This window comes from Aptenodytes forsteri, unplaced genomic scaffold, assembly GCF_000699145.1.
Source record: "Aptenodytes forsteri isolate BGI_AS27 unplaced genomic scaffold, ASM69914v1 Scaffold2, whole genome shotgun sequence".
NCBI lineage: Eukaryota > Metazoa > Chordata > Aves > Sphenisciformes > Spheniscidae > Aptenodytes > Aptenodytes forsteri.
This window is the reverse complement of record NW_008795695.1, coordinates 15,981,199-15,990,120: the sequence shown is the minus strand read 5'-3', so window position 1 is coordinate 15,990,120 and position 8,922 is coordinate 15,981,199. Positions and strand designations below refer to the sequence as shown.

Here is an 8,922-nt window from a genome sequence, read left to right as displayed (position 1 = left end):
TTTTAGCCTCTTGTGGTCAAGGCTGGCTGATCCTGGTACCTACATTCAGGACTGCCTCAACAAGTGCAGGGCTGTTTAATTATTGACAAAGAAGAAAGTCCTCCATCCAGGCTACGCTTCATTTTAGGAAGAAAAAACTACTCTATCCAAACTGGCAGTGCTTGAAAGTTTTGCTTCTTTGTATTTTTAACATCAGTGCACATAAAGAAAACACAAGGCCCAGCCTGAACAGTAGCAAAGAGTGCTTAATATTCTCTTTGCATAACCCTAACAAATCAGTGCATGATTTAAAAATGTCACTGCACATCTGTGTTTGGTGTGTGTTGCTGCAAAGTGGGGCAGGAGGAGGGGGAACGTGAAGAAGAAAAGCAGTAGAGATCCTGCAAGCTATTTACCTCTCTGCTGAATAATTTCCCTGGCACTTGCTGCAAAGCAGGGATGAGCGCTGAAGTCCTGCGTGGCCAGTAGCGTGCCTCTGCAGGAAGGGTCCAGGTCCTGCTGCAGCACTTGGCCTCTGAGAGAGCACTGCTGCCAGGGGCTGGTAGGGGCTGCCCATAACCTCTGCTGCTTCACACGCAGATAATACCTGTGAGATCTTGCCTTTCTGTGGGTTTACAACAGTAACAGCTAAGGTTTGCAATGAAGGGTGCTCAAAATTAATCTAATTCTTTTGGTGGCAAAAGAGAAGCCTCAGGTTTTTTCCCAGCAAATCTACTGCATTTATTGCTTTAATGAGGAAGCATGGGGTCTGCTCCCTCCATACATCCCCAGATGACAATTCATAGCCCATTAAGCAGCACTTCCACAGATCGTAACTGACTTTGGATGAGACCTGGCTTGCCAGAAAAGACAGGAGCAGACGCAGCTTCACACACCAAATCACCCACAGCCCTCTGGGAGGGCAGTTGTTTTTGTGGTGAGTCCCTCTGGGGCTTCCCCAGCTGCTCCCACTAGCAACCTGACATACTTCACTCATGTCCCAGGCACTGAGCAAATACTCAGTGGGTTGAACAGAAAGTACCATCGTCTCATGGTGATAGGCCACCATGTGCCTTTCAAAATGTGAGCGGAGAGACATTCTGGAAAAATGTGTACTGCTTGTGCCGTCCAGTTCTAGAGATAAATAGAGGACAAGTCTCCATGGCTGCCAGTCTGGCACTTTTCATGGGTAATAAAATACGCTCAATGCTTTTCAAGCTTTTCTACAAATAATCAGAACTGTTTGTCACTATGTTGAAGGAATTAGGGTTTTTAGACACTGCTGGAATGATTAAATAGAGGCCTTTCTTTCAGAAGGGCATGAAATTTAGCTGAAAAGCAGGGTTTGTGAGTTTTCCGCTGGGCAGACAAACTAGCCAGGACAAACTAGCAGGAAGAAAGGCAGGCTCTCCAAGGGGGCGGATTTCCCCAAGTGGCATAGGAGCACAAAGCCCACTGACCTTGAGTATGGTGGCTGCTCCTAAGCCTGCCTGTGTTGCTGTGTGGGATGAAGGGGACAGAGAAGACATGTTTCAGTGAGTCAGCCAGCCTTTGGGTCACGTAGGAGGGTTGTTGCAACTCGTACGGCAGCATGCAAGAAGGGAGAGGACTGAGGGCCAACCTGGGAAGAGACATTAAATTCTTGGTGAGGGGGATGGTGGTGGGACATGAAGGAGAAGGTGCTGCAGGAGCTGCCAGAGAATGGACTGGCTGAGTAGTGCTGAGGAAATAGATCTCTGAGTTGTCAGCACAGAAACGATCACTCAAGGGTGCAGCAGCATAAAGCTACCTAGGGACAAAGTGAGGAGCAAGGCGAGGGACTTGGGCAATGTCCTAAGGAAGGCTGATAGTAGCGAGGAGAACAGTGCTGAAAGAAGACAATGCAGGAACACCTAGAGAGGTAGGATGAAAACCAGGAGTGCGAAAGGCTCTGGAGCACCCTGGGAAGAAAGCTTTTTGATAAAGGAGGAATGATCCACATCAAAGGCAGGCAACAGACTGGGAAGGCGGCTTCAGAGTGTGCCAGGAATAACAACTGTGCCTCAGCTCATGTTGTGTTCCCTCTCCCCCTGCAGCACCATCCTCTTCTTTACATTTCATCTGTAAACTCTTCAGGGCAGGGACCTGGCCCTCCTCCCTGTCTAGCAGTTCAGGCAATCATTTGCCATTCGTACCAAGAATATCAATTGGATGAATGTGCATGTGTGCTTTTAAATACAAGGGGTGATATATCCCTGAAACCACACTGCCATTGATTTACTCACCCCAAGAGTTCAAAACCCTCATCAGGTCCTTGCCCTCCTTCCCCTCTATGGAAACTGGGAGGCTGTATTAGAAAAGAAAAGAATATATCATGGGAGAGAAGAAGGAATTGTTTTGGCTTCTGCTTTTTCAGTTTCCCAGGATCACCCCCAACATAGATGCAACGATCTCAGTACAAACATTCAACCTTAAATGCACATAAAATGCACTTATAATTCTGCAGCCCCTGGCTACCCTCTCTTCACTCACATTTGCTCTCCTGCTGCCACAGAAAGCCCCCTTTCCATGCTGGCTGTCTGCCTCCAGCACCTACCATGCACCTCAACTTGCAATGGCAACTTGCAAGATCCCAATTCTTCCAGCCCCTGTCTATGCACTAAGAGCTGTGTTCAGCCCAGAGAGTCTTTAAATATATTCCTAAATATTTATACTGTAGTTAGCAGTGATCCAGGAAGGAATTTAAGTGTTTCTTTGTGTGTCTCTAGCTGCAGTGGCACTTAAAGCATGTACATAAGGGCTTTGCTAAACGGGAGTGGGCCTTAATGCACACTTAATTACTTTGCAGTCTGGGCCCAAATGTTTGCCTATATTGCAGTGATCAAGCTCTGTCTCTTGATTTCCTGTCTGCAGTACAGGGATAAAAAGAACAGATGATGATGTGTGATGGCCTGACCTTGGGATTGCTGAATAACTCATGACTGGCAAAATCCTGGATTGATTTCAGTTGGATTTTATGAGGCATGGAGCTGGAAAGACTGATTTTTCCCCTCCTCGTTATATGGCAATGACTAGCCTAGCCATGGCTCCTCACCTCGCATTCAGTATTTCCCATGTCTGCTGGATGCTAAGTACTTTCTTTCTTCTGTCCTAGTGCCCTGGTTTTTAACCTTTTTTAATTTGTAGACCCTGCATATTTTCTAAGGTAGAAGTGCCCCCCTTTAGAAATTCAGTAGCCATGGGGCTGTCCACACAGGACAGAATTTATGACAATGCTGAAACTAGTTTTCCTTGCTGCTTTCCACAGACCCTTACAGGTCCGTGGAGAGCGAGCTGCCGAGCACTGCCCCTGGCTCCTACAAAGGCTTTTGTCTGCTCCCAGTTTCAAGTGCCACCAATGACCACCAGTATGTGAAAAGCATTGTTTGGATTTAGACTGGGACAAAGTCCCTGTAAACCAAAACTCCTTATCATTTTGCCTTCCCTGTTCAAGTGAACCTATTCTCTCCTCTCAGTAAATTCAAATTTTAACACTACAGATTTTCTGCAACAGAACACTGCCTTGATAACCATTTAGTATGTAGACTAAGAAGCCATTAATAGCGAGCAACAAAGAGGAAAGAAGATTACTGCCTTTTAATCTTTCATTTATTCTGTGGATAGCTAATAATTACGTAGATGTTATGGCCAGTTACTATCGCTTGCTAAGTTTCACAAAGCCCTGTTTCTATAGTCATCTTTGAAAACAGTAAAGGAAACTACGTATCTAATAGAAAGAAGCGGTTTCTGAGCATATAGTCACAGAAATCCTAGACCAGATAGTAAAGGGTTTTAGGCACCTGCCGCTCACTAAAACCAACAAAAATTAGACACTGTAAATGCCCTTCCAAATCTGGATCCTCGTGACTACAGCACTTGCTGTCAAGTGTTATGATGGTAGAAACCCGAGATGAAATTAAAGCCTACATCTACTCACAAGGGGCACAAGCTGTTTCTCTGTAGTTGTTTTTATTTTTATTTTTAAACCAGAACTGCAGGACAAACCTTTTCTTCCCATTGCCGTAGTGTTAAAAGAAGCCATATTTTCAGCTCTGCTAACAGTAAAAAAAAAAAAAAATAGTGCGGTAAACCAGTTGTGACTTATTTGCTTAGTATCAAAAGCCACGGAATAAAACGTGTGACATCTGTGTCTTCAGCTGCCATTTCGGGGAGCAGACCTCTCCTTCCACCAGCCAGCAAGAGAGGCCATGACAGCAAACTGGCATGTACAGTCAGAGCTGGAGAGCAGCCACGGACCGGAGGCGAGAGCCGGGTGCTGGGCCCCAGCAGCCCAGGCTATTTCTAGCTTTGCTACCGGCTGGGTGAGCACGAGCGAGCTGCTCGCAGCAGTGAGGCCGAAAGTCTTTGCTGGCATAAATCACCTGCTTTACATTCTGCGAGGGGTTTGCTGTGGCTTCGCAGAGGGTTTGCACGGCAGGTGGTGCCTGATCCTCCTCTGCGCTCCGCAGGCTTAGCTGGAGCGGCCTGGGCACGCAGGTTGGTCCAGAAGAGCTCAGACCTGCTGGCCTTCCAGGTAAGCCACAAAATCTGCCCCTTTTCCTTGGGTTTTGACAAGGGAGGGAAAATACAAGAGCAGTGACTGGCAGGAGGCAAACTGCTGCTGGGTGAGAGCTTTATGTCACTGTCTCCTTTAATTTCACCATCACTAGCTATGTCAGTGAGTTTAAATATGAGCAATGGTGTTGCTCAGTATTGTCAAGGGCATGCAGAGCCCCAGCCCGGTATCTAAATGAAACCCACTGAAAAATGACTAAACAGGATTAGCACAACCTGAGCGCAGATACAACACAAATGCATGCTCATGAATCATCCTACACCTATGTGCAGAGGTGCAAAAACCCCCATGAGAGACAGCAGAAGAAACTAGTGTTGGCATAATGGGATCAAGCCCTTCCTCCAGGCAGGGCATTGACCGTAGCCCCCTGCAAGGGCAAACGCAACCTTGTAAGGGTGCTCCTACCCAGGCAGCCACCTCCAAACAACTGAGCAACCTGGGGTGCATGGCAGGGCTGGCGTGGTGCAGGAGACTGACCCTCCATCCGCTTGCCCCTACCACAGCCCCTCTGCTGGGGCTGGCTGCAAACACTCTGAGGGCTCCTGCACCTCAAAGCAGTCATGCGTGTGTGGGTGAAAACCCTCTCCATGAGAACACCTGGAAGCCAAGGAGGGAGGAAGGAAACTCTCACAAGTTCAGGGTCCTGCTGCAGGCAACTGCCTGTGGTGCAGTCCCCTCAGGCTGCAGGCAGGGAGATGGCATCGCAGGCAGAGCCGTTCACGTAGGAGCAAGGCCTCCTCGGGGGAGGGCTCCAAATTCTGCCATTTGTTTCCCTTTTCGATCTGACAGGGCAGAGACAGATTTTATTGAGCTGCTGAGCAACTCGTGAGGCCTGTCTACTCACCGAGGCTTTTCTGAGAGTGTGGGTTGAGAGGTTTATTGGATCAGGGAATAATTTAGTATCCATTTTTCACAGCATGTCCATTCATATTAACCTGCCCTTGCAGTCTGTTTCCCTCCCCACCACCCCCGGGTACTGGAGGGATAGGAGTGGAGCGAGTGCCTTGTCTCCGGCTGTTCGCTCGCAGTGGGACCCCTGCGTCCCCAGGAGCACGGTGCTCATGGGGCACGGGCAGGAGTGTGGGGCTGGATCACTTTATTGACGCCACCGCTCCCTTTTTTCAGGGTGGGAGGAAGGCAGCCCCGATGAGATCTGTCAGCCCACCCCCCAAATGCCACTCTGCTACCCTGCGCCAGCTCCTCCCAGCAGACATGAGTGGGTATTTCTAGAAGACACATTAACTGTAAGAGAACCTGTGCCTCCCAGACAAAGCCGTCCGCCCCACCAGTCAGGAGGCACACAAACATGCCTCTCCTCCTGCCTGGCTGCTGAGGACGACCCACGGGGAGACACGCAGGTCCCTGGCAGAGCTGCTCTGAGTTCAACATTGGGTGCACCGCGTTTCCCCTGCATGAAATCTTTTACCACTGCACACTTGCTGCTTTAGACAACAGTACAAGTTCTCCCCAGGGGTCATTTGAAGCAGCACCCTATTGCATCAGCCCACCTCAGGCCAGGACTGGAAGCCCAGCTCTTTGAATGTGGTGAGCTGGTTGCCTTTCGGACGGTCCCCCATAGCTACCTTTGATCCAAAGCTCACCTAGAGTTGTCACTTGGAGGGAACATCAAGGATGACAAGAAGAGCTTCTACCACTAGATTAGCAATAAAGGCTAAACAGAGAAAATGTAGGCCCATTGCTGAATAGGGAAAGTGATTTGGTGACACAGGTACTCAATGCCTTCTCTACCTCAGTCTTCATCAACAAGGTCTCCCAGGCCTCTGGGCTCAGAGGAGTACTACCAGCAAGCAGATAGGCATTGACTCTGGGATTGCCTGAGAGATCTTGATCTCTTCAAGTCCATCAGACCCAACAGTTGCATCCAAGAGTGCCAAGAGAGCTGGCCTATGTCCTTGCAAGGCCACTCTCTAACATCTTCGAAAGACTGTGGAGGTCCAGGGATTTCCCTGACAACTAAAGAAAGGCAAATGTGAGGCCTGCCCATACCTATAGGAAGGTCATCAAGAAAAGGGAACTGGGAACTTCACCGGTGTGTGTGGCAGGAAAACAAGAGACAACGGGCATAAATTGAAACAAGAGAGATTCAGACTAGATGCAAGGAAAAAAATTTCCCCATGAGGACAGTCTAGCAGTGGAGCAGGCAGCCCAGGAGGCTGCACAGGCTCCATCCTGGGAGGTTTCAAGCCCCGACCAGACACAGCTCTGAGCAGCCTGGTCTGGCCTGGGGCTGACCCAGCTCTGAGCCTCCCAGGGTCCCATCCAGCCTGAATTATGCTGTGATCCCATGCTGAGTTGAATTGGACAGCAACAGTAGGAAATTAAAAATACAGAAATATAATCCTACTGTTGACACAAATAGCCCCAATTCTCCAGACTGCTTTCATTCTCAGTCTGCTCTGACTTATGCAGGAAGCCAGACTACCTCTCAGCCAGGGCATCAGTACAGATCTTTCCTTACTACTCCTTTGCCAGTCTAAAGGCTTGAGGCTACCACTGCTAAGAAAAGAGTCAGATGTGTACAAAGCAACTGCAGAGGCTGGCTGCTTCTGTGAGGAACCAGTCGCCATCACCTGCACTCCTTTTCCCAACTCCCTTTCTCTCCCTTCCCTCTCCCATTGCTCCTTCAGTAAAAACCCAAACAAGAAAGCAAGCCCCCAAGACTCATCTTACAGGCTCTGTGTCCCACCTCTCCCTGTCCCACTCCACTCTCTAAACCTAGAGGGACTTCTACCAGGCCGCAGTCCCTCTCCTGGGGCATAACGGCAGTGCCCTCCAGCAATCGCATGTTGAGCAGCCTAACGATATTAAAGTTCCTTTCACCCTCCTTCCTAGCTGTGGCTGAGGCTAAGCACAGCTCAGAGAGCCATCAGGAACAGGAACCTCGTCATGAGCAGCCCTGGCCAGAGACACGATTTTGAGGGAAGGCTACAGCAACCTCATGTTTAGAAAAGATGCTTGAACTCCCCTCCTAAGTGGTCATGGAAGCTATTTTCATCTTCAGCTGCTGCAGATTTGTTCCTGAGATGGTGGCTGCACCAAGTGGCTGACACAGACCTGAGAATCAATCAAAAGTAATTGAAACAGAAGAGGCTCAGCAATCAACCTATTAGGTTGCTAGAGCCAGAAAAATGCTGCTATGAGGAGCCAGAGAAAGGGAAACCAACTTTCCTTCTGAAAACTTAATTCAAGGAAGAAGCTTCAGCTGCGCCGTCTTTTCTTACAAGAAGAATGAAAATCTGTGGAATTCTCCTTCCGTGTATTTTTGTCCCCTTTAATGGGAAGGGGAGAAAGGAAAGAAACCATTAAACCCTTAGCTGTAAAAAATGCCATCTCATTCTCTTTTCTTTCCCTCATTCCCCCCCTCCATATGCAATAAAATGATTCTTTGCTCTCAACTGTTGTCTGCTGTGGCAGCGGTTGGAATGGGCTTTGTTTTTCTTCACTTCACTGCTCCTCACCGGAGGACTTCGCTGGCTGCAGCAACCTATTAAGCTGGTTGCTGGCTCTCTTCTGTCAGAGTAGGAGTTGCTGCCAGAGTCCGGTTATTTCCAAACGCCTGCATGAATCGGCTCCCACAAAGCCAGACCTCGGAGCCGTTGACAAGAGCGTAAGCCGAAGTGTTAGGGGGTTGCCAACCTCCACTAATTAACAGTGTATGCCCTTCCACCATCCCTCACCCAGGTTTCACAACCTTCTGGTAGGTGCCCCAAGGGGATTTACAGCAGTGAGCTTAAATATTTTGTGTAAATCACTAGAGCAAAAAAAAGAAAAATTAAATGTGATCTTTAAAAAGGAGGAGGAAAGCTTAACCACTTGCATTCATGATAAGGCATATGCAAAGAGAAAATGTAGCGCTGAGATTCAAATTTGGAAAGGACTGCTGTGTATGCCGGTAAGCAATACCTTACTAGCCTTCTCAGAGAGCTGAAGTCTGAAGGGCCACCCAGTCCTCTCTCCTACACAGGTAGCGTGCTGAGCTGAGTTACTTTGGTTACAGAGGATGTACTGACTTGACCCTGATACCAGAGACTCTTGTTGACTCTGAATTCTGTGCAACACATCCTTGGTTAGATGCAGTTATGAAACATAATAACCCCTGTTACTGTCTGGATGAGTCCTCCCCCCACATGAATTTCTAATTAATTTGAAGGGAATGAAAACAAAGTTTCCCCTTTCCTCCTCACCTAGACAATACAGCACGGCAGGGAGGGAGATAGATTTAATATTATGATTGAGGCTTGTATTTTGATCTGTGCAGTGGGAACAAACTAGCTGACCAAGGGGATTTGGCTTCGGTTCTGGGGTGATGAGTGCAGTTCTGCCTTGTT

The 8,922-nt window shown here is 48.4% G+C and overlaps 1 long non-coding RNA gene across 1 annotated transcript; it reads left to right on the top strand.

Annotated features, from left to right (window-relative positions):
* Positions 1-4,337: 4,337 nt before the first annotated feature.
* Positions 4,338-7,659, top strand: LOC103902038. The gene is made up of 2 exons (XR_657767.2): positions 4,338-4,531; positions 7,427-7,659. It is a non-coding gene; the product is annotated as an uncharacterized LOC103902038 (long non-coding RNA).
* Positions 7,660-8,922: the final 1,263 nt, after the last annotated feature.